Here is a 25,900-nt window from a genome sequence, read left to right as displayed (position 1 = left end):
TGTGTCATGCAGATGTGTCCAAATACATTAGAGGCTTAAAAAAACAAATCTGCTTGTGTCGTTACTTCTTCCCAGCTTCCTCCCGGGGTCTCTCATCCCCTCCTCCCCCAGCAACCCCAGCGACAAGATCAGCGGGCAGCTCCCGGCTGGAAGCAAGGAAAGCACGTCTTGACTGCAATGCAAACCCTGTCCCGGTCTGAACCAGGGAAGGCAGCCTCGGCCCCGGCCTGGGTACGGACTAAGGGTGCAGGGAAGAATGCAGAGGCGCCAGCAGCGGGTGGGCAGGGGTGCCCGGTGAGGGCAGTCCGCAGTGCACGCGCACAATACAACCCAATGCACAACTTCCCGGGCCGCTCCTCCCCACTCTCCGGATTCCCTGAAAGGTGCAGCGTAGGCGTTAGCAGGAGCAGGCGCTCTCATCTGCACGCGGGTTCGGTTTTCCGCTGACAATTACATCAGTCCCTCTCCCTGCCCCAGCTTCCTCCTCGCAGTCTGGGGGCGCCGCGGCACCCGGCGGCGTGGGGGAATACAGGCGCGGGAGCCAGCCCTCCCGAATTCCCAACGAGGGGGAGGGGAGGCCTGCGAGCAGGGACCACGACCCCGGTGCCCCCTCCCACCTCGGCCTCGGGGCTGAACTGGCACTGCCTCCCCGACTCCCAGCCGCTGGGGTTATCCTGCCAGGGGAGTCCCCCAAGGGCTACGAACCCCAAAGCAAGGCTGCCCATCCGCTAGTCGCTCAGGGTCCTTGGCCCTTCGGACCCCACAATACCCCGGGCCAAGGTGCGGGCACAGTCCTGTCCGCTCCGGGGGTCCCCTCTGCAGCTAGGACACCTACCTGGAAGGCTGTAGGCACCGCCGACTCTGCGGCGGCGGCGGCGGGAGGCGGGAGGCGGGAGGCTGCCCTGGCCGGCGGGCTGGCGTGCTGGATGGCAGGGGAGCCGAGGCGCGGGCGCCGCCTGCGCGGAGCCGCGGTCTCCAGTACCCACAGCGGCAGCCGCGGCGGTGCTGCGCCTCCAGTGGGCCGCCGCCGCAGCCCCTCCTCTCCCACGGGCGGGGCGCGCTGGCGGGGCGGCGCTCCGGGCTCCCCGCCCCCGGCTGGTAGGCTGTGCCGGAGTGGAACCCGCTGCGGTCAGCGCTCGCTCCCACCCTGCGGGGCACCCCTCCCTGCATCTCTGGGAAAGCCGCGATCCTGGGCCGGGTCTCTGTGCCTGGGGTCACCTCCATCTAGGTCCCCATGGAAACCCCCGGTGTCCAAAGATCACCCCTGGGCATCCCAGGGCTTAAGCGCCATAGGAGCCACCCCGCCTGCCCAAGCCCGCGGAGGTGGACCGGCCCTGATCGATCTCGTCAGCCCTGATCGATCGCAATGGGTGGCTCCGAATGTCACCAGCGCTCGCGGCCTGGAGCGCAGCCGCTGAGAGGACCTCGGGAGAGCGGATTCAGAAGGGAACAGCCGCCGGGCGGCCTTGCCGAGGCGCAGCCACGCCAGTCGCGGGCCCTCATTCAGGCTGATCAGTAAACCCACAGGACTCTGTGTGCCTGCTCCCCGCCGTCCCTGACACTCTGGAGGAAAAACTTCTCAGGCCCAGAGAAACATGGGCTCCTAGAAAGGATCCCTGGCGTAAAGCCCCACCTCACTTCAACCCTTTGCACTCCCTTAAACTCTTCTGCTCTTAAACCTTTCCCAGCCTATGCCCCCGAGCAGATTAATCTAAAGGCAAATTTGTTGGAAAACACTGGGTAATTTAAATATTTGTACTTTTCCCCCCTGTAAATGGATGACTGGGGAAATGTCAGAGGTATCTCAAGACCTTGCGGTCATCACCATCTTTAGGGGGAAAAATTCCAGAGAACACTTCTTGTAACCGGGGCTATTACAGACACAGCACTGGAGTGCTTTGTGGGCTTTCTAGGGCTCCACGTTGGGTGAGTTGGGGGGTGGGGTGCTGCCTTCAAAAGCTAAAGATATTGCTCTCCACTGAGGCAACAGTGATGGCAAGGCACTGTTCTTTGTGCTGATAATATCCTGATTTGCTATGAAATATAGTCAATTATGAGTACTTCTTTGTCACATACAATTTGTCTTGAATCTCCAATCCCACCTTTTGAGTTAGCCTCTTCCACCCTAACTAGTAACACTCTCATATAGTGTCCTGTCATAAAATAATAAATGCTGGAGTCTGTGACACATCACAGTTTCACCTTAACTCCTTCCCTGTGAAGACAGTCTCCTCAGATGAAGGACTGGGGGGCGCTTACCTACACTTGATCATCACCACCTTTTTACTCCTTTTATCCAGGTTCCACTGACAATCTCTACTCTCTCTAAAAAGAAAAAAGAAGTGTAAAAAGAGATGAGAGAGAGCACACAGTCTTTAACCTAGAGAAGTACATCTCGATTTCTTTTCACTGAAACTCTAATTTCAGAGAACCATAAACTATGGGAGAGGGGAAAGAAACTATCACGACTCAGTTCTCTGTGTTAGCTCAAGAATGCTTACACTTTTCACTCTATTCCATAGTATTTCCACGTTTCATTATTTTAAAACTAGGTTTGAAATGACAGGAAAAAAGTCTATTACCTGTCTTATTCATTGATGAATGATCAAATAGGATGTGACGGAACTACACCCATCCATTTGGGGAAATAGATTAAAGAGAGCTAACACTGCACATCAAAGCAGTTTCTCCAGTCTGTGTATCACAATATTTTGAAAACCCAGACTGGTATACATATGTAAATATGAATAACAGGCTTTTCATTGTTCTTTTGGTTGTTTTTTTTTTTTTTTGAGCTACGGTAGGGTTATGTTTTCATGCCATCATCAAGTGTATATTCTTGCTGAGAGTTTAGGTCACAAGTCATATGTTGGCTAAAAGGATATCTGTTCCCTAATCCATTCTTTTGTCTCAAGAGAAATACTTGTTCATGGACTTTTCACTGTAGGAAGATAATAATATTCTTAAAATACTATTAGTGCTATAATTTCCTAACAGGAGAATGAACTGAGCCTCACACCAGTCTCCACCATCTTTTCATACAATTCTCACACTTCATTTTCATTGCAGTTTTTCTATGGGTACAATGTCAGCTGGGGTTTCTCAGGAAGGCTGAAATGTGAATGCTTCATTGAAAGATGCAATCCCAGCGCATCTTTGAAAGATGCTGTCCCAGCAGGGAAAGAGGACTTGCAATGGGGAAGAATGGGAAGCAAATATGTGCTGTAATGTTACCAACCTGGTCTATGCTTTGTGAACCTGAAAAGACACAGTCAGTTGCTTGGCCATGTGGAGTGTTTGTGGACAGGTTCTATAACAAACTGGGCCCAGGAACAATCTATTACAGCAAGGACCTGCAAGCTCTCTTCCATCTCCTATCTCCCATTAGTCAAAATTTACCCCACTGGTGGGGAACTCCAGTTTTCAGGTTGAGTAATCTGACTTCTTTGACAACTAGAGAAACAAACTGCATGCTTAGCAGCCAGTATGATATAGTATTCATGCTGGATTGTTCTATAGGCAACTTGGTTATGCTGGAAACTGTATCCCAGAATACACTTTCCTGTATGCTCACAGGTCTATATTTGTCCAGATAAATAAAACTGCAGTTGCCTGAGTTTCAAGTTTCATTTCAAATAAAGTGAAGCAGCAGCCTTTAAACTCTAAAAGTTGTCATTGGTTAGATATGCCAAGAGAAAACTATCAAGATGCAAGAGGGTTCTTGTTTGTTCCCTCTGTATTCTCTCTGCAGAATAAGAGCAGCCACAGTTGGGATGACAGACTCTTCACAGTCTCACAGAGCTGGTGGTCACAAGGAGTGAACAATCTCCTGTAGCCTTCCACTCCAGCTCTCCTTGTGGTCACAATACAGCAGCTGGATTGTGCCTCACTTCCAGCTTTCCCAACAAGCTTGGATTCCTTTGTGTCAGGGCTGGTCTCTGATCCTTCAACAGCCGCTTTTCTGAGTATTACTTCCCTAGTTCCTCCCACAAATAGGGAGGTCTAATTCCTATAACAAGTTCCTTCTTCAGCATCCTTATCACGGTTCTGCTTCCCAGACTGAACTCTGTTGGCCAGAACATGAAGCTTGTGGTTGATCTGCTCCAGGAGGCCTGCACTGACTGGCTCAGTAGTCACCTGAGGCAGTTGAGGCAGCAAGTAGTTCAGAGACCTGGAGAAATGGGAGGCCAATAGCATCGGAGCAGGTACTCTAGCTGTGCCCTACACATGTAACAAAAATATTCATACTTTGCTGTGTATTTGTTCATTGAAAGTGATTCACTTTGGTGAATCACTCCCACGTCGTCTAAATGAACAATGGCTTATTTTGCCTTTGTTAAGACATAATTTTGGCTCCTTGAATGGAAAACAATAAATCAACTCTCAGTTGGACAATTCTGACTATTATCTTCTCCCAGCTATGAATGTCTCCCGTCTGAGTTTCCCATTTTGTTATAAATTTGAACTTGAACATAAAGGAGAGCATTCTTTTTGTAATTTACTCTTTGTAAAGTAGTTGGTTTTTCCTGTTTTTTGTTTTTTTAAAAAACAAATTTACCATTTTTACAATACCAAAGAAAAAAATCAAAAGGCAAACTCTTTGAAACAATGAATTCTTGCAGAAAGGGTGCAATGTTACCTAGTGCTTCTAGGCGAGGTGCCTTGATCACATATATTGTCCAAAACTTTTCTTACCAAGAATATGGCCATCAAGAACTCCTGGCATCGGGCAAGTTCAGAAGCCTAACCTTCAGGTTCCAAACTCCATTTAGTCCTGTATCCTTCATTCCCACACCATCGTGATCTGCCCAGATGACTTGTTGATCCAGCTCAGAGAATATTGTTATATGCACTTCAGAGTAAACCTTTCATTCAGAGTGTTTAGCAGAACCTCTAAAAGGATTGAGAACTGGGATTTTATTGAGCTTTGTCGCGGCAGGAGTGGGGGGGTTGCCTTTTGGTCCCTGTTTCATTCACTTAAGTCAATAAATATTTATAGTTTCTATTATGTGTTAGGTATTATTCTAAGTGCTTTAGATATGAATGAGCAAAACATAAAGGCTGCCCTCATAAAGCTTATATTCCAGCAGAGGGAGACAGACAATAAACAAATAGATCTAACAGATAAGTAAATTACATAGTATATTAGAAAGTCATAGGTGATATGGAAAATCTTAAAAGTTGAGCACATTAAGAGAGACGGAGGTGGGTTGCCAAATGGCAATATTAAATAAAGTGGTCAATCTGGGTCTCATTGAGAAGATGACACTTGAGAAAAGACTGGAAGGAGACGAGGAAGTTGTCAAGCAGATATATAGGAATGGGAAGTTCCTATTCTAGTCACAGAGACCAGACACTGTAAAGTCAATGGAGGAAGCACGCGAGTGTGTTCCCGGAAGGGCAGGAGGTCAGAGTGCCTAGAAGAGAATGAGGACAGAATAGAGTGTGAGGAGAAGAAAGTAATGGGGAGACCAGATCATGCAGAGCCCATAAACCATTGTGAGGACTTCAGATTTTATTCTAAGTGAGATGGGCATCAATCAAAGGTCCATGCAGTGGATGGAGTGAAATGATTTGATTTACACTGTAAAAGAGTTGTGTGTGTGTGTGTGTTTGTAGAATAGGCTACCACAACAAGGAACAGGGCATGTAGCAAAGGTGTGATGAGAGGATTTAAGTGGTTCCTAGACATACATTTTAAAGACATTGAATCATAGAATGAGAAAGTCTTTTCACCTATCTACCTATCTATCATTTATCTTTCTTTTTTTGGTGGACCACAAGAAATCTCAATTTGGTGCTCATATGTTGTTAATATGTTTCTCCCAAAATAAGACCTAGCCAGACCATCAGCTGTAATGCGTCTTTTGGAGCAAAAATTAATAAAAGACCCAGTCTTATTTCAATATAAGACCAGGAATATAATGTAATGTAATGTTATGTAATGTAATATAATACCGGGTCTTATACTAATTTTTGCTCCAAAAGATGCATTAGAGCTGATGATCTGGCTAGGTCTTATTTTGGGAAAAACAGGATATCTCTCTTTAACATTTGCAAATCTCTCATTTTAACAAACAGCAAGCAGTCCCAGGCTCAAAGCCTTTGATCCTATTAGGATGTTTCCAGAAGTTAATGACATTGCTTGGTTGATTTCCACTGCATTTATTTTTAGTTATTTTCTATTTGTAGCTTGTGATACAATTGTGATATAAAGTTTGTTTTTAGAATGCATTCATTTAGCAATATTTTTAAAGGATGTGTATCCAAAAACATATTAGGTAAACAATACATAGTAAACAGATATGGCCAAAAATATCATTAAAGCAGTAAGAAAACAACTGAAAATGGAGAAAAACTGCTAAGCTGGAAAAAGCAGTCAGAAAGGCTGAGATTATAAACCCAGTATGAATCTTTTCTAGCTATTTGACCAGGTTTCCGAACCTCTGTCTAAGCCCCTCTGTCTAAAGATAGAAGAGAGTTGGAAAAAAATCTGTAAAACCTACTAATGTTGTTGGGGTTACAGTAACATGTAAATTACCTCCCAGATAGAAAGCTCTGGACAGATGTCTGTTGGGTTATCTCTGCTTCCCAAAGCTCATCCTTCCTTGGAAATGAAACACAAATTTTACGATTGATCTTCATGAAAGTTTGCTGATTCTTGCCAGGTTTGAATGTGACCATTTATCCCCACAGAACTGCTTCCTATATTCTTCCTAAATTCTGCTGTTCTTTTTCAGAAATTGTAGACTTGCCTTCTTCCCTCTAATTGATTATCCGCTTCATGGGGACAGCTGTTTGACCAAAGCCATGTATATTGTGGGTGATTAATACATATTTGAGTAGTAGCTTGATTCCATTAATCATTTTTTCAGTGATAAATTTGTGCCCAACACATGTACCTTAAATCAATCTGTCTGCAAACAACCACTGGGAGGGAGACCTTGAGCTCATCAGGACTCATGGCCCAAGACTCTACATACAAATAAAGTACTATCCCTAACCAGAATCACTGTCTTACATATAATATGACCTACATTTCTTCAAGTATATATGAATGCTGTTGGGAGTAATAAAACACAATTCATTTAAACGTACGACTAAGTTCATAGTAGGTTTCGGTTATAACATCTTTTTTCAATGGATACTTTCATGAATGAGTCCACAAATTTACTGTTTGTTTGCTTTTAATATCATAAATATTTGCTCTGTAAGTGGTTGGGGAATGCTAGACACTCAAAGCATTATGCTGTCCTTGGTTTACACTCTCAAAGCTGGTGGTAAGATTGTACCATAATAATCACACTTAAGAGATATAAGTACATCTTGCCTGATACACATAAGGGTGAAATTCGGTAAATCAGTAATACAATTAGACTTTGCAGTTTGATTCATCCTGATGTTCAGCTGTTTCCTTTTTGTTTCTCCCCTCACTGATTAACTTAAGAACTCTGTTCTGTTCCCTTTCTCAAGGCTACCCATACCTCATTAATCTACTGAATTAACAGAATCCTAACCTAAAAAGAGCAATTTCTTAATACTCAGGTGCCTGGACACCAAAATCCAACTTACAACTCCCTTGCAGTTTTTACTGGTGAGGCATAAAGCTACCCCAGGCCTTGATGGCTGAGTCCAAGTCCGAGTCTGGAGACCAGAGATAACATTATTTTAAAACAGACCATACCCCAGGTAGTGATGTCAGCCCTCAGACAACCTGACCTACTCGCTCTTTCCTATGTAAGAAAAAGCTAACTTGAAGTTAGGTGCCACTGTCCCTATCAGACTCTGCCCTGGCAAACACATTTTTGCCAGTATTGCTTTGTCAAACAGAAACTTGTGGCACTGTTTTCTTTAGACCCTGCCATGGGCATTTCTTTCTCAGTCTTACAGTCTGTCACTTTCTGCGAATGACCGAGGGTTAATTCTACACCAGCACAATATACACTATAGATAAAGGTGGTTATGTACTAACGTTACCCAAAGCAGCAGCGGTATGTATTACTATACAAATTACATGCAGCATTATTTAGACATAACATTTCTAAAGTTTATTTTCTCATTTTATCATGTGGCTACATTGTGAAATACACAAACAGGAATGCTTTTCATTTGACATAAGAGAACACTGTAGCTCTGAGAGATTACTTGCCCACAAACACACTGATTAATGGAAGTTCTAGAACTCTATTCTCAACCTCAAGCCCTTTTCCACTCCCTGGACGAGGTATCCTTCCCTGGGCAGCTATATGAATGGAGGCCTACATACCATATGCCTGTATATTCCAAAGGTATAAATCAAACAAACAGTTTGATAAAATAGGTCCTGGACATCATAGGAATGGCAGCAGCAAGGCAGACTTTTTGAGTTCTCCTCCGGATCTTATCACAAACGGGACATCTATAACCCATCAAAGGACTCTCTGCTCATCACGCAGAACAGCTAAGAGACTAGTGCAAGGATTATTTGAAAGTGGGCAAATTGGGCGAGCAGGGGAAGAGGAAAAAGAGCAGAGTAGAGACGTGGCCAAAACCATGGCTGTGGAGACCCAGGGGATCCCAGAATGGAACAGAGAACACAAAAGCCAGGAGGTGGGCTCTTTTCCTTTGTCCCACAGCTGATCTCTCCTGCCGAGGGGGCAGCACATCCAGCATTTGAGGCAGTAACCTCAGCTGAGACCTCCACCTGGGCCCTGGGTTGGACCAAGGACTCAAACTCCATACCTGGACCTCTCCCCCCACTCTCCCAATTCTACCCCTGCCCTCACAGAAACTTAAACTGGCCCCTGGACTGAGGACATAGTGTCAGATTACAGAGGAGCCCTAGTGCTCAGGTTCTGGGAAGACCAGCGTCCAGCTCTGACCCAGGGAAGAGGCTGGAAAGAGTGTGTTTTTGCTGGGCTGGGAGAGAAGAGACTCCTCCACCCCCACCCAGCACCTTTTCTGGCCTGCAGGAAGAGTGTGAGGAGGCTGGGCTGGGACAGAGAAGACCCCTCCATGCCCAGCCACCACCCTATCCGGCCTGCCTAGGGCAGGGCAACTACAACTGCAGAGGCACTCCCAGGGATCAGCAGTAGGCGGCAGATGCAGCTCTGGGCTTTCAGCAACTCAGAAATCTCCCGCCTGCCACACAGACACACAAACACGGAAGAAGTGCCCTAAGACTCAGGAGCACTGGACACAGGTCTGGTGGTGCTACTCTCAGTGTGCATATGTGCAAGCAAGGGCAGAAACTGCACTGACTTCGTAAAAACTACCATCCAGACCCCTCAGCCCCACGCATCTAAATCTGCAGTCCCAACATCACTCTGGGCACCAGGTGACTGGCTCTGCCTGCATAATACGCAGGGAACTCTTTGGTACAGCAGAGGACAACCTGGAGATTACTTGGTGGGCTTAAGCCGAGACTGGCACTGCTTTTTGTTTTGCTTTGTTTTGTTTTGTTTTGTCTTTATATCTTTGATATCTTTGCCTGTGTTGAGTGGGGGTTGTGGTTGTTTTTATATGTAAATGTATTTGATTTTTTCTTTATTGTTGTTGTTGTGCTTGGTGATTTGCTTTGTTCTGAAATTGCCATATCACTGCCCAGCTTAAGAGGCACAAGATTCAACATTTCCAGAGGCTAACTCCAGACCAAACCAGAGTACTACCAGGTTTGACCTACAAGTCACACACCCAGAGGGAATTCTCTGCAGGCACAAGAGCCCATAGAGGCCAAACTACATTTAAGCAGTCAACCCTCACGCAGCAGAACACCCTGAGGTGGGCAGAGCCAAGTCTCACAGCTAGTCAGACTAGGACTTAACCCCACCTACTCACAAGCAAAAAGCAATTAAAGATCTTCTTTAACAGGACAATATACACAACACAAGAGTCACCTTTGGAGCACACGCAGAGGAGAAGAACGAAGTAGTGCAAGTCAAATATAAAGGACACAAACTACATAAGATAACCCAGCAAAGAACTAAGAGCTCTAGGGGATCTTCCTACTACATCAAAGCAAACACAGAAAATCAGCCAGAATGGGGAAACAAAGAAACATGTCCCAAATAAAAGAACAGAAGAAACCTCCAGAAGTGGAACCAAATGAAACAGAGGTAACCAACCTATCAGAGACAGAGTTCAGAAGACTGATGATAAGAATGTTTAAGGAGCTTAGAGACAACATAAAGAAGGATGTAGAAATCATAACAAACAACCAGTTAGAACTAAAGAACACAATTACTGAAATAAAGAACTCACTTGAAGGAATTACCAGCAGGTTAGATGAAGCAGAGGATCGAATCAGCGACTTAGAAGACAAGTTAGCAGAGACCACCCAAACAGAACAACAGAAAGAAAAAAGAATAAAAAACAATGAAGATGGTTTAAGAGACCTCTGGGATAACATCAAGCACAGCAACATGCGCATCATAGGAATACCAGAAGGTGAAGAGAGGAAGCAAGGGATTGAGAACATATTCGAAGTAATAATGTCCGAAAACTTCCCTAACCTGATGAAGGAAACCAACATACAAGCCCAGGAAGTGCAGAGAGTTCCAACCAGGATAAACCCAAACAGGTCTAGACCAAGACACATTATAGATAAAATAGCAAAGCTTAAAGACAAAGAGAGAATCCTAAAAGCAGCAAGAGAAAGACAAAGGGTTACATACAAGGGAACTCCCATAAGGCTATCAAATGACTTTTCTACAGAAACATTGAAGGCCAGGGGGGAGTGGCAGGAGATACTCAAAGTGATGAAAAACAAAGGCCTACAACCTAGATTGCTTTATCCAGCAAGGCTATCATTTAAAGTTGATGGAGAGATAAAGAGCTTCCCAGAAAAGAATAAGCTAAAGGAATTTATTACCACAAGAGCATTGCAAGAAATACTAAAAGGACTTCTGTAAATACAAGAAAGATGAAAACAATCTAACTACAAATTTTAAAACTATGTACCTATCAATAATCCCTTTAAATGTAAACGGATTAAATGCTCCAATCAAAAGACATAGGATGGCTGAGTGGATAAGAAAGCAATACCCTTGTATATGCTGTATACAAGAGACTCATCTCAGATTAAAAGACACATACAGGCTGAAAGTGAAGGGTTGGAGTAAGATATTTCATGCAAATGGAAATGAGAAAAAAGCTGGAGTTGCAATACTTATATCTGACAAAATAGACTTTAAAATGAAGACTATATTAAAAGACAAAGATGGGCACTATATAATAATAAAGGGATCGATCCGACAAGAGGACATAACCCTAGTAAACATCTATGCACCCAACATAGGAGCACCTAAATATATAAAACAGATACTGACTGACATAAAGACAGAGATCAACAGTAACACTATCATAGTAGGGGACTTCAACACACTTCTGACAACAAGGGACAAGTCTTCCAGACAGAAAATCAATATGGAAACAACAGCCTTAAATGATACATTGGACCACTTGGATTTAATGGATATTTTCAGAGCATTTCACCCCAAAGCTGCAGAATACATGTTCTTCTCAAGCGCACATGGAACATTTTCCAAGATAGACCACATGTTAGGCCACAAAACAAGTCTTGATAAATTTAGAAAAATTGAAATCATACCAATTGTCTTCTCTGACTACAGTGCTATGAAATTAGAAATGAACTATAGGAAAAAAACTGGAAGACAAACCAATTCATGGAGGCTAAATAACATGTTACTAAATAATGAATAGATCAGAGGGAAAGTGGATGGGGGGAGGGGGTTTGACACAGTGTGAGGGATATAAATGATAAATGTCTAAAATTACTTTGTTTTGTGCACCTGAAACTAGTAAAATAAAAAAATAAAACAATATAAAATAAAATAGGTCCTACCCTCCTACCTTGACAACTGTATCTTTGCAATGACCTAGAAGGTATTCAGAATTTTCAAACTCCTTATAGTTCTAAGCAGATGACTTGGCAGTACAGGAAAATATGGCCCTGTTTCCAGTCTGTGTCCTGTAGTTCTTCTCTTCCTATTTCCAACTCTAACCCATCCTAGGAGGGTCTTTGAGCTCACACATGGAGACAACCCATTCCTCACCTCTAAGCTCTGTCAACACTTTCCTCAAACAGCTGCCCCTTGGAATTAGGTTCTTGCTAATCCAGAGTGTGGTGTAGAAGACAGGCAAAGAGCCTGGTGGGCATGCCACTTGGGTCCCGCACATCTCTTGCCTGAATGGGAATTGTATGGCTGGAGAAGGGGCAAAAAGGACCTCTAAGAACGGGGCCAGAGCACTGGCTCCCGTGTCTGATACAAGGACAGTCCTGGTCTGGACTTACATTTACTGTTTTAACATCAGCAATTCCCTGGGAAGAAAAATCAACTAAACCAATCGTCTCATAAATATAAAACCTTACCAGCTTCCTACTTTATTATTAAATTCCATTCCATCATTATAGATCTGTAAAAATATTCAAGTCACACTCTACATCTCAACTTTAAAAACAAGAACAAAATGATTGCTTTAAATTTATTTAGAGATATTAATAAACAGTGATAGTCAAATTCTTCAACATAGGCTACAGAGAGGAAATTGCCAAAAGTAATTCATAAAATATATATTCTTTTTTTTTCAAAACCTAATTCACAAACTAAGCAGATAGAGATCAATTTCCCTCTAGGGAGGTGAATCTTTGACATCTGAAGAATAAATGAATGTAGATGAGTAATAAAACAATATCCCACATCCTCCAAGCTGTTACTAAAAAAGAAGCCCAGAAATAAGTGTCAAGATAGGAAAGGGTCCTGGATCTGTCTCATCTTCCTTAGATTTTCTCATTCCGATTCCCCTGTCTTATTTACACCTGACTCCCAGGCAGGAACACAAAGTTCTTGTTTTTTGACTCCATTTAGGAGTGCTGACACACCCTGAGATTTCCAAAATATCTTCACTAAACAATAAGGGCAAAGTAAATGGAAATAATAAGAGAAACATACAAATAACTTAAACATGGCCTTGCTTCTTTTTGGTTTCTCAGTTAATTAACTACATTTTAGCACTCACAGGTGGTAATTTCCCAGGTAACTCACATGGTTTCTTTCCCTAAGGGCTTTTTGCCTCTCTCTTGGATGGTAGACTCTGTCTACTATCCCAACTCTCCAGGAATATTTTAACCATCCTTTTGGTTCTGTCTTGTGGATGAGCATTATACACCCAGACTCATATTCACAGATTCCTTTGGAACTTCTCCCAGACACCATTTTCTGTTGGAAAGAAAAGTCTTTTACAAATCTAATTGTGAGGATTTTGTTGATTGATAATAGACAAACTTCAGTGATCAGCTCTCTCCAAAGTTAGAAGAGACCTTTCTCCCTTCTCCAAATACAGGGCAATAAATTCATCCATTATCATCAGCCACCCATGAGGATATAATGACCACAGAACAGTGTGCAGGCATAAGCATAACCTTAGTGTAGCCCAAATGAGCATCGGCTTAAAATAGTTGAAAAGAAAATTCTCTAAATTAAAAGTTATGTACTTTTGACGCCTTAGGGTTAGGTACCCCTAACCCCCACATTGTTCAAGGGTCAAATGTATGCTTTCAGAGAATGTTATAAGATGGAGGGAAAAAAAACTCATGAAAAATCTTTATGAAAACTAAAGGTATGAATAAAGCAAACAAAAAATATAAATAAATCTTGGAAAGCAGATAGATCTACATTTTTGCTACCCGGCTCTAATTATTTTATTTATTTTAATTTATGTTACCTTTAAATACACATATGTCATATAGTTCAGATATATAAGATTTGGTGAATCCTTCCAAAGGTTTCTGTCTGGGAAATTGATTCTTTTGAGGACCGGCTAGTCATGTTCTGGTTGCTGTTAACCATTTGTCTCCTGTGTATTTGATAAACCTGTTGCTATAGGATGATAGTCAGGCAGAAATCTGCTCCAGAAGTCTATTGCTCTTGATGAAGGACCCAGAAATTGATTCAATGTAAAAAGCAGGGTAATGTTTATTTTCTTCTCTTAAATAATAAAATCAAAAATTATACACAGGCACACACGCACACAATCAATTTTGAAGCCCCCCCACCCTGTGACTTGCATGTTTCATAACATTTTGAATGTTTTGTATGCTCCAGTCCTCCACCCTCAATTAAAGGTAGAATTCAGCAAAACTATCTTAGGCCTATGGTGAAGTGAAAATATAAATTCAGTTTACATCAGTCTGAGTGCCACTGAGAGATAAGCAGTGTTTGATCAAGACAAGGAAAAAGTAAATATGTGCTTAACTGCCAGAAGAATGCCTCATCAACCAAGACAAAACAACAACAATCTACCAGTTATATCCATCCCACCACTTTCTCATGGTTCATTAATGCCCATCTGATCTTCATGTCCCTTTTTGTCCAGTTTATGTTCCAGGGTTCATCATTATAGTTCTCCAATAAAATATCTTTGATTCCTGTACTGCTTTCTCTGATTGGCTGACTTCCAACCCTGTAAGAACCCAACTACCCCACCTCTTTCGCCCTGCATCTGAGCAGATTGATGGAGAAAATTACACATTGGCTTCACTCTACTTTTGGAATTCTAGTCCTTAAAAGTGTCCTTTATAAAACACAATACTACTTTTCCTGTAGCTGCATTTTCGGCTCTTAAAAATACAATTTAATTCTTTCTTCTTCATCCTTAAATCTAGTACCTCATATCACTTCAAAATTCTCAGGTGACAATCTTGCTTCATTCTTTGTTGAGAAAATAGGAGCCATCAAAAAGGAACTTCTTTCTTTTCACCTTTACCCATCTACAAACCTGGATTCCCCTTACTATCTGAGACCAATGCCCCAACGTGTGCCCTGGATCCCAGCTGCTCTAGCCACCTCAAGGACTTTGCTCCTTGAGTTATGTCCTCTGTCACCTGAGTTATCAACCACTCCCTCTCTCTGGGATCATTTCCAATAATATACAAACATGCTCTACTGTAGTTCATTATAAATAGCCTTCCTTAGTCTTATCATCATCTCTCCAGCTACTGTACATTTCTCCCTTCCCTTTCATAGCAAAATATCTCTACCTCCTCACTTCCTATTCCCTCTACAGGACTCTTTAAACTGGCTTCTGACCTACAGTCTACAAAAGCTGACCTTATTAAGTACCATAGGTTGTTCTTACTGACCTCCACGTGGCCAAATCCGACGCACACCTTTTTATCTACATCTTTCTTTACCTTTGAGCTGCATTTGATAAGTTCACTGCTTCTTCCTTGAAACTTTCAATTTTCTTTCTTGATTTCTGGAACATCACACTCATGATTTTCCTTCTATCTCTCTGACTCACCTCTCTCAATTTCTTCATCATTTTACATCTACCAACTTCTAAATGTTGGGATTTTCTAAGCTTTCATCCAGGGCTTCTTGTCTCCAAGTAATCCCTCCAGTCCAAACCTCTTCTTTGAGCTATCACCATTGTTTTACAGCTTTCTACCTAACATTTCCATTTAATGTTGCACAGGCATTTTGAACTCAACATGTATAAGACTGAATTCAGTGATTTTTATCTTATCAAACTTGTAGATGTCCTATCTTGGTGAATGATACCACATTCCACTAAATTGCTTGAGTCATAAATCTCACTTTTTATATCTAATTAATCATCAAATCCTGTTGTTTTTACCTTCAAAAAATATCTAAGATGTCAGTGTGAAGTTGCCATTTTTCTCTTCTCTTACTGGAAATCATTTAAGAACAACAAGAAGTATGAGAGAGAGAGAGAGAGAGAGAGAGAGAGAGAGAGAGAGAGAGAGAGAGAGAGAGAGAAAGAGAGAGAGAGAGAGAGAGAAGAAAACAGAAAGGAGAAAAGGAAGGAAGGAAGAGTGAAAAGAGAGAGAGAAAGAAGAGAAAGATGAAAAGGAAAGAGAAAAGAAAGGTAGGAAGGAAACTCACTATACATATTCCATTAAAATAAGGAAACAGCTGAAATTGCAAACCACAGAACAAATGAAATGGTTCCTTCAAAGCAGGGAGACCATGCAGGACTGCACTCTGTGCAAGCAGAGAGAGGGTCCATGGATGTAAATCTTAGGAACAGCAAAGAATGTTTCTTAAAGATGAAAGGTAAACCCTTACTTCCAAAATCAAAATCCCTTGTTTTAATAACAGCAGGGGCAATGTACACATGCTGGCCATGAAAGCACCCCTGGACCTGATTTGGTTCTGAGAAGCAGGGGAGGAGGAGTGTCTAACTCAGGAAATAGGTAGACAAGCTAAATTTACAGGAAACAGTCTCTATGGCAGAGCAGGTTAAAAAAAAAAAGAAGGAAGGAAGGAAGGAAGGAAGGAAGGAAGGAAGGAAGGAAGGAAGGAAGGAAGGAAGGAAGGGAAAGAAAGAAGGAAAGAAGGAAAGAAGGAAAGAAGGAAGGAAGGAAAGAAAGAAAGAAAGAAAGAAAGAAAGAAAGAAAGAAAGAAAGAAAGAAAGAAAGAAAGAAAAGAGAAATGCATTACCAGAAGCTAAACAATAATGAATGCCAACTATAATTTTATATATATAATGTGATGGCTTGGTGCGAGGTCGGAAGGATAGTGGATGGGGGGAGGGGGGTTCACAGTGTGAGGGATATAAATGATGAACGTCTAAGTATTACCTTGTCTTGTACACCTGAAACTAATAAATTAAAATTAAAAAATAAAAAAAAGAAAGAAGGAAAGAAAGAAGGAAGGAAAGAAGGAAAGAAAAAAAGAAAGGAAGAGAGAAAGAGAGAAAGAGAGAAAGTAAGAAAAAAGAAATGCATTGTGAAAATCCTGTCTGTCTCCATTGGCCGAGGAGAAGTAAACTCTAAACAAAATTACACAAAATTGAGGGTGTAATAAGAATTCAGCTAGCCTGTAACTGGCCCTGGTCTTTCCACCAAACAAACCTCTTTCAAGTAGTGGTATAGGAAAAACTCGGCTGCTTCAGAGATAAGCAATCAAAAAGGAACATGTATATAATATTCATACAGAGATGCTATATAAATAAGGAAGAAGAAACAAAGGGATGACAAACACATTGACCAGAAAAATATTTCCATAGAGCAGTTGATAATTATAAAATATTCTACCATAAATCTTAAAAATAGAATGAATGAATCTTTTCTATGAGGGAAAAACCATAAAGCAGAGCTTGTGGCATATATATTAACACAACAGGAAGAAATGAGATGTGAGCTGATAGTCCATATGGATGAGTGGAAGAGAAAAATGTAACCATCACAGAGGTAAAACCAAAATGGGAAGAAATACCTGGGCAAGTCCTGCTGAAAATATAGAAATGGATATATTGGGTGGAAATGAGGAACAGAGCAAAAGGAAATGGAAATGAATTAAAATTTTAAAGGATTAGAAAGCAATGACAGATGTAGAGCCAATTGCATAATTGAAATGTGAGAAAAACAAACCAAAGTAATGAAATAATACTTAAAGATATAATTATAGAAAATTTTCCTAAAATTAAAAAAAAAATACTTGAACGTGCAACTTGAAAGAACCCAATACATCCAAGGAGAAACTCACCTAGAAAAGTCTTAGCCTATTAAACTTGTTGAATTTCATAGATAAGGAAATAATAAAACTAGCTTCCGATTTCTCCACAGCAATATCCAATGCTAGAAAAGCTTCAAGGAAAAAAGATGTGATCCAAAGATGCTACATATAATCATTGCTCACGTGTAAATGCATAAAACACAGTTTTGAGCATGCATATTGTGTCTTTGAGACCTATTTAATGATTTTATCAGATGATAAACAACCAACCTGAGAAACTACTACAGACGACTGGCAGAAAGTAATGGAGATATATATATATATATATGTGAGCAAAATGGTATAGGGATTAGGCTAACATAACCAAATGTAAATCTTATATGCATGACAATGCAAAAATGAAAAGCTAACAAGAGTTGCTAGGGGGAGGATGTTGAAGGCAGGAAATAAATGGCATGTCCATATGCTGATTTCCTTATCTTTAACAGCTGAAAGTCAATGGAAAAATATAAAATGATATGGTAGAGAAGAAGCAGGAAATGTAAGAGAAAAGGCATTCGTTTAATCAATGCTTATGGTAGGAAGGTAGTATAAATATCTGAAAAATAGAGGATTAAGGCATACAAGGTCTGACAATTAAGTTTGTGAACTTGTTGCAACGATGTTGCTAACCTTTTTTGAAATCAGAGGGATTGTTCTTTATGAATTTGTACCAACGAGACAAACAGTGAATCAAGTTTACTATTTGGAAGTGCTGAAAAGGCTCCATGGAAAAGTTAGATGACCTGAACTTTCTGTCAACAATTCATGGCTCTTGCATCACAACAATGCACCAGCTCACATGGCACTGTCTGGAAGAGAGTTTTTAGCCAGTAAACAAATAACTGTGTTGGAACACCCTCCCTACTCACCTGATCTGGCCCCCAATGACTTCCTTCTTGACCAGAAGATAAAGAAAATATTGACAGGAAGACATTTTGATGACATTCAGGACATCAAGGGTACTACATTGACAGTTCTATTGGCCATTCCAGAAAAAGAGTTCCAAAATTGCTTTGAAGGGTGGACTAGGCACTGGCCCCAGTGCATAGCTTCCAAAGGAGAATACTTCAAAGGTGACCATAGTGATATTCAGCATGAGGTTTGTAGCAATTTTTCTGGGATGAGTTTTCAAACTTAATTGGCAGACCCCTGTATAAAGTTGTGATTGTAAAGATAACAACTAGCACAATACAAGCCTTCCTATTTAGCAGAAGAAATACACAAGGAAAAAAAACAAAGGAAACTGACTAGTGACATATTTTTAAAAATATAAAACAATTACAAAAATAACATAAAAATTGAGACCAAATATATCTGTCAAGAAATGTGCATTTACAAAGAAATGGAAAGACATTCCGTGCTCATGGATTGGAAGAATCAACATAGTTAAAATGGCCATATTACCCAAAGCCATATACAGATTTCATGCAATCCCCATCAATATCCCAATGGCATTTTTTAAAGAAATAGAACAAAAAAAATCATCAGATTTGTTTGGAACCACAAAAGACCCAGAATAGCCAAAGCAATATTAAAAAAAAAGAACAATACTGGAGGTATCACACTCCCTGATTTTTGCTTGTACTACAGGGCTACAATAATCAAAACAGCTTGGTATTGGTGGAAAAACAGACACATAGACCAATGGAATAGAATTGAGAACCCAGAAACAAAACCACATAAATATGGACAGATAATTTTTGACAAAGAAGCTAAAAACATACAATGGAGGAAAGACAGCCTCTTCAATAAATGGTGCTGGCAGAACTGAATAGCTACGTGCAAAAGAATGAAACTGGACTGCTATCTGTCACCATGTACCAAAATCAATTCAAAATGGATCAAAGACTTAAGCATAAGACATGACACAATAAACTACATTGAAGAAAACATAGGTACTAAACTTATGGATCTTGGGTTCAAAGAGCATTTTATGAATTTGACTCCAAAAGCAATGAAAGTAAAAACTAAAATAAACAAATGGGACTATATGAAACTGAAAAGCTTCTGCACAGCAAAAGAAACTATTGACAAAATCATGAGGCAACCAACTGAATGGGAGAAGATTTTCGCAAACAGTGCCTCAGATAAGGGGCTAATATCCAAAATATACAAGGAACTCATGAAACTCAACAACAAAAAAACAAACAACCCAATTGAAAAATGGGCAGAGGACCTGAAGAGACATTTCTCCAAAGAGGATATACAAATGGCAAATAGACATATGAAAAAATGCTCAACATTGCTAATCATCAGAGAAATGCAAATGAAAACCACAATGAGATATCACCTCACCCCAGTCAGAATGGCTATCATCAACAAGACATATAGTAACAAGTGTTGGAGAGGCTGTGGAGAAAAAGGAACCCTTATACACTGTTGGTGGGAATGCAGACTGGTGCAGCCGCCATGGAAGGCAGTGTGGAGGTTCCTCAAGAAATTACGAATAGAATTACCATATGACCCAGCAATCACTCTCCTGGGTATCTACCAAAAAAATCTGAAAGCATTTCTCTATAGAGACACGTGTACTCCAATGTTCATTGCAGCTTTGTTTACAGTGGCCAAGACATGGAAACAACCAAAATGTCCTTCGATAGATGAATGGATAAAGAAGTTGTGGTATATATACACAATGGAATACTATTCGGTGTTAAGGAAAGATGATATAGGAGCATTTGTGACAACATGGATGAATCTTGAGAGTATAATGCTAAGTGAAATAAGTCAGACAGAAAAAGCAGAGAACCCTATGATTTCACTGATATGTGGTATATAAACCAAAAACAACAAAAGAACAAGACAAACAAATGAGAAAGAAAAACTCATAGACACAGACAATAATTTAGTGGTTACCAGAGGGTAAGGGGGTGGGTGGTGGGTAATGAGGGTAGGGGGGATCAAATATATGGTGATGGAAGGAGAACTGACTCTGGGTGGTGAACACACAATGGGATTTATAGATGATGTAATACAGAATTGTACACCTGAAATCTATGTAACTTTACTAACAATTGTCACCCCAGTAAACTTTAATTAAAAAAATATTTCTACAATAAAAAGAATTTTACTTCGATTGTATCACAAATCAAATTTAGTGCTGAATTCAAGAGCTATATCTAAAGCAAAGTCATTCAGTAAGGGTAATAATAAAAGGATGGGCCAAAGTAAATTAGCCAAATGCAAATAAAAAGAGCAGAGATTGTGATCTTATACTAGACAAGGTTGGATTCAGGCCAAAAACTATTAAATGACAAAAGAAGGATACAACATTCAAGGGTACAATTCACTTAAAAAAATTTAATAATTTATATCTATCATCAAATAAAATAGCATTGACATTCATAAAGTAGAAATTGAAGGGGATGCAATAAGAAATGGTAACACATCAGTGGTGAGATATTAATCATTTCAATCAACAAATCAGGAAGCCAAAAAGTAAGTAAAATTATAACACAACTACATAATATCGTGATTAAGATAGGCCTCATTTTTTAAACAGAGAATATATCTTCAATCGTCCATAGAAAATTTATCAAAATTGATGATGTATTAAGCCATAAAGAAAATCTCAATAAATTGCAGAAAGGAAAAATGTGGACAATATTCTCTGATCACAATGCAGTAAGAGTGGAAATTAATAGCAAAAACAGGTTACACACAACTTCCTCCACTATTACCTAGAAATTTGAAAAGCAGGAACTCCCTTAGCTCTTGGGTGATAAATAAAATTCAAACTAAAAATGGAGACTATATAGGAAATAACAACAATAAGTAACTATATTAGAACCAATGAGATACAAGTAAAGCAAATGCACATAGGTAACTTGTCACGTTGGGTGACAAGTTACTTTGGGTATCTGAGAGATAATTGGGAATTGCTTCTTCAGAGTGAATTATTTATTTTCCACTACATGAAAATTCAATAACTGTTTAAGTTAGATAAAAAAAAAATAGAACCTTTATGATCCACAACCAACTTGACTGAATTATAGTAAAACAGCAGTGGAGAGATGACAGGTATCATTTGTGTATGGGATAGACTATGGTAGTACGTTTTGATGGATTTCATTGTGACATTTGTCTCTAGCAAGTGTTACTGGAGTTAGGATGAATCTCAAATGTACTTTTTCCCTCCCCAGCTATATTGAGATATACAACACTGTCACATGTACAACATGACAATTTTATATATATATATATATATATATATACACACATATATACACATATATATAATATATATATAATATATATAATATATATACATATATAATATATATATATTTATATATACATATATATATATATACAGTGAAATCATTACTATGATAAGGTTGGTTAACACATCTATTACCTCACATTGTGTGTGTGTGTGTGTGTGTGTGTGTGTGTGAAAGAGAGAGAGAGAGAGAGAGAGAAAGAGAGAGGAGGGAGAGAGAGAACTTTTAAGATCTACTCTCTTAGTAACTTCAAACGTATGATACAGTCTTGTTGATATATTTACTATTTAAAAACTTTAAGCATTTTTAAAGATAAAAGGACATAAGATCTTGTATTTATAATAATAATTATAAATGAAGTAAACATATCAAGAGTTGTGAAATCATATACTGTAACTGTTGCTTGAATTTTAATGATTAAAACTTTAAATTACAAATGCGTAAGTTTCAAATAAACATCATTTGTATTATATATTTATAATACAGCTAATGTTTATACCAATAAATTGAAATTTGAAATTTGAGTGATTATAATACTGTTTCAAATGCAGAATATAAAAATTATTATATACCATGACATATACTGTGATTCAGATTAAATAAAACTTTTATTTTTTAAAATGATCTAAAATATTATTTCCTCAACCCTCTCAAAAGCTACCTAACAAAGATTAGGCAATTAAAAATACATTTGGCTCAAACTAAAGTAAGACTATTTTTAGATAATTATTTTTTGAATAGTTGATATAAGTACTTTAAAATATCCAAAAGGTAAAAAAAGGATATAGAGAAAAAAAATCTTTCTCTTTCCTGCTACCAGGTGTTTAGCTTCCCTCCATGGAGGGACCAATGGTACCAGTTTCTTATCTCTTTCAAGAGGTTCAATATGCAAAGAAGCTAATATATGGGTAGAACTGATATAAACAGTATCACTATACCCATGTTCTATACTGAGGCTTTTCTTAATTGAAGGATACCTCTTGGAGAATATTCCATATCAATGCCTATAGAAATACTGTCCTTTTTAATGTTTGCATAGTATTCCACTGAATGCACCATAATTTATTTAATCATTTCCTGTATTGGTCAAGATTCTCCACAGAAACAGAACCAAAAAGGTGGGTGTAGATGTGTGTGTATATATATATACATATATATATATAATTATAATTATATATATATAATTATATAATATATATTATATAATTATAATTATATATTATATAATATATATTCAGAAAGAGATTTAAGGAATTGGCTCATATGATTATGGAGGCTGACAAATCCAACATTGGCAGGGTAGGATGGGAGGTTGGTGACGAGGAAAGAGCCAATGTTGCATTTCAAGTCCAAAAGTCATCTACTGTCGGAATTCTCTCTTGTTCCAGGAAGGAACAAGAATTCACTCTCTGTTCTATTCAGGTCTTCAGTATTGGATGAGACCCACCCACATATGGAAGACAATCTGCTTTACAGAAAGTCCACTGACTTAATATTAATCTCATCAAAAAACACCCTCACAAAAACATACAGAATAATGTTTGGACCAAATGTCTGGGCACTGTGGTCTAGCCAAGTTGACATATAAAATTATTACAGTTCCGTAATGATACTACTTAGTTTGTTCACAATTTTTGACTAATATAATGTGTATTCTAATACATAAATCATTTCATAGACATGCAAGTATACCTATAAAATGAATTCCCAGAAGTAGAATTGCTAGGTCTATGGGTGTATACTTTAAAAATTTTAATAAATATTGCCAAATTGTCTTCCAAAGTGTCTGTACCAATTTGTACTCACAAAAGTTGAAAGTGTCAGTTTCCCCAATATTTTCCAACACAGTGTTTTTTAACTTTGTGATTTGGATAGTTGTGATATGAGTCAGGTAATGAATGTGAAGGCATTTTACACATCTTCGCAAGGATGGCGCTCCCCATCACGTACACAGATTAGGATGTATCTGGTAATGTTATCACAATAATAATGGAATGGAATAATGTAGAATGCAATTTATGTTAGTATTAGCATTAATACTAAGAGGTTAGAAATAACCTTCATCCTGCATTTATTATTAAGAGTCTGATACAGGCACTTAAGTTTTTCAGTTATACTTGAGGAGTATTTATAAATTTGGAAATTTAGTCAAGTTCTCAGGATATGTGCCATGTTTTAACATGAAAGATCCAAGATTAAATTTGGAGGGGACAGGTTTGATAGGCATTTAGAAAGTAAATTCAATAGTGAATGATTCGATTTGGAGGTAATGGGTAGATAAATTGAGATTAAATGTCCTTCATTCTCTTACCGTTCTGGCTTTGAAGATTGGTAAGATTTCAATCTATAAAGGAGTCATTTCAAAGAAAGACCAAGTTGTATACAGATTTAGATTCCTCATCTTTTCCTGCTCAAAGCTGGCCCTATGACTAATCAGCTCTTTTATTAGATATTATTTTAGACATTTCAACCCAGTTTCACTAGAGGTTTGATCTGTAATTAACATGTTAACATATGACAGTTATAAAATTCAATGATTTCAATGATTATTTATAATGTATAATTAAGTAAATGATTAATATTAACTACATACTGATTGTTTCTCATCCTAAGTTAGTCACTTTTCCTTTATCTGGGAAAACTTTATTAGATTGTTATCTTATTCTATAGTTTAATATATTGTTCATCTAAAAATCTCATGCTAATTTTGCCTAATGTTTAGAGGAGATACAATTTCACATAATACTGTAATCAAAACGACAGAGATATCAAAACAATCTGTTCCATTATGGGAACTTTATCAGACTTTGGAGTAGATTTTTTCCTGCACCTCTTTTGTCACAAGCTAATTTAGATTAATCATTATCATTGTTTCATAACTTTGAAGGTCTAGGGTCTCAGAATCAGGGGTTAAATAATTTTATGAATTTTAAAAGAAAAAATTTTAAAGAAGTTTATTTCTGATACATAGAAGAATATTAACATCAAATTATTTTAAAACCGATTTTAGTATGAACAAGATAATGAAAATTTCCTTGTCATAAAATTAAATTTGCTTTCCTTCTTTTTTAAGGAAGTAAAATATATTAATGCACTGCATTTAAATGTTACTTTTATATAGCAATAAAAATAGATGAGCCACCATTTTATTTAACAATAAACAATATAATTTGGTTTTCTACTATGGGGGGTTTTAAATCACGATATTTAAAAAATATAAAGTCTTATTTTCTTGGTTACAAAAGCTCTGTTCATCAGAAAATGCACTTTCTGTTAACGGAAACAGATGGTATGCAATATCTGACCTTCTCAGAGAAGATAAAATTGAAAAGTACATGAACAAGAGTATAAACATATGAATTTTGAAATGCTGCAGGTGAATACACAATTTCTAGTTAAAAACACTCTTAACATAAAATACACCTCTCATCAGATACTAGGCCTTGTCTTTAGACAATAGGCCTGAAAGAAGATAGGCAGCTTGGCAGGAAGAAAATCACTCATCAGAGTAGTCTGTTTCTCTCTCAAATCTCTTGTGGAAAAGAAGAGAAAAATAAGATGAAAAGGAATGAAGGAATCAAACTCTAGTCATCAAGATTTCAGTGGTATAGAAGACACAACTATTAAGGCTTTTTTGTGTAATGGACACACATTGGGTTGGCTACCCAGCTCACAACAATTCTCCAAATGGCCATATTTGTTCAACTCCGCCCGTTGTTCACTTAGGGGAATTGTTCATCCTCTCCATGCTCGAAATGGGAGGTGCCATTCTATTATGGAGTAACCGCCATTTTCCAAAAGGATATACATATGACTCAAAAAGAGTTAATCATATTACACTCCTTTGACGATTGTGATTGGTCCAAGGGATGAGTGTATGGTTTAGTTTATCCCAATCAGTGTCGTTCCCTGAGATTTTTAAAGTCGGGACTTAGAAGAAGCACTTCTATTTCTGTTTGGTTGCTAAACTATGAGGATGAGCTTGGATCCATCAGAGGCTATATTTCTAGCCCAAATTTATAAAGTTAACAATCAGAGGGAAGCAGATCCAAAATATAAAGAGAGGAAGAGGGAGAGAAAGGGAGAAGATATTTAAATTATCACCTCACATCTATCTGAGTGGCTATTTAAAAAAAAATAACCAAAAAACCAGAA

General features: G+C 38.9%; 1 protein-coding gene across 16 annotated transcripts in view; it reads right to left on the bottom strand.

Annotated features, from left to right (window-relative positions):
• OSBPL6 (oxysterol binding protein like 6) overlaps positions 1 to 1,048 on the bottom strand; it is a 184,098-nt gene extending 183,050 nt beyond the window's left edge. For 6 of the 16 annotated variants that reach the window (XM_081052480.1, XM_081052488.1, XM_081052465.1 and 3 more), the window contains exon 1: positions 836 to 1,037. The gene's annotated coding sequence lies outside the window, so the exon portion shown is untranslated. Of the gene's footprint in view, positions 1 to 835 lie in introns of all 16 variants that reach the window. The other 10 variants (XR_013993572.1, XM_081052482.1, XM_081052481.1 and 7 more) reach the window with 7 other exon arrangements.
• Positions 1,049 to 25,900: the final 24,852 nt, after the last annotated feature.

Source organism: Rhinolophus hipposideros (genome assembly GCF_964194185.1).
Source record: "Rhinolophus hipposideros genome assembly, chromosome: 6".
NCBI classification, from domain to species: Eukaryota; Metazoa; Chordata; class Mammalia; order Chiroptera; family Rhinolophidae; genus Rhinolophus; species Rhinolophus hipposideros.
The sequence above is the reverse complement of the archived record's forward strand: the minus strand, read 5'-3'. Positions and strand labels throughout refer to the sequence as shown.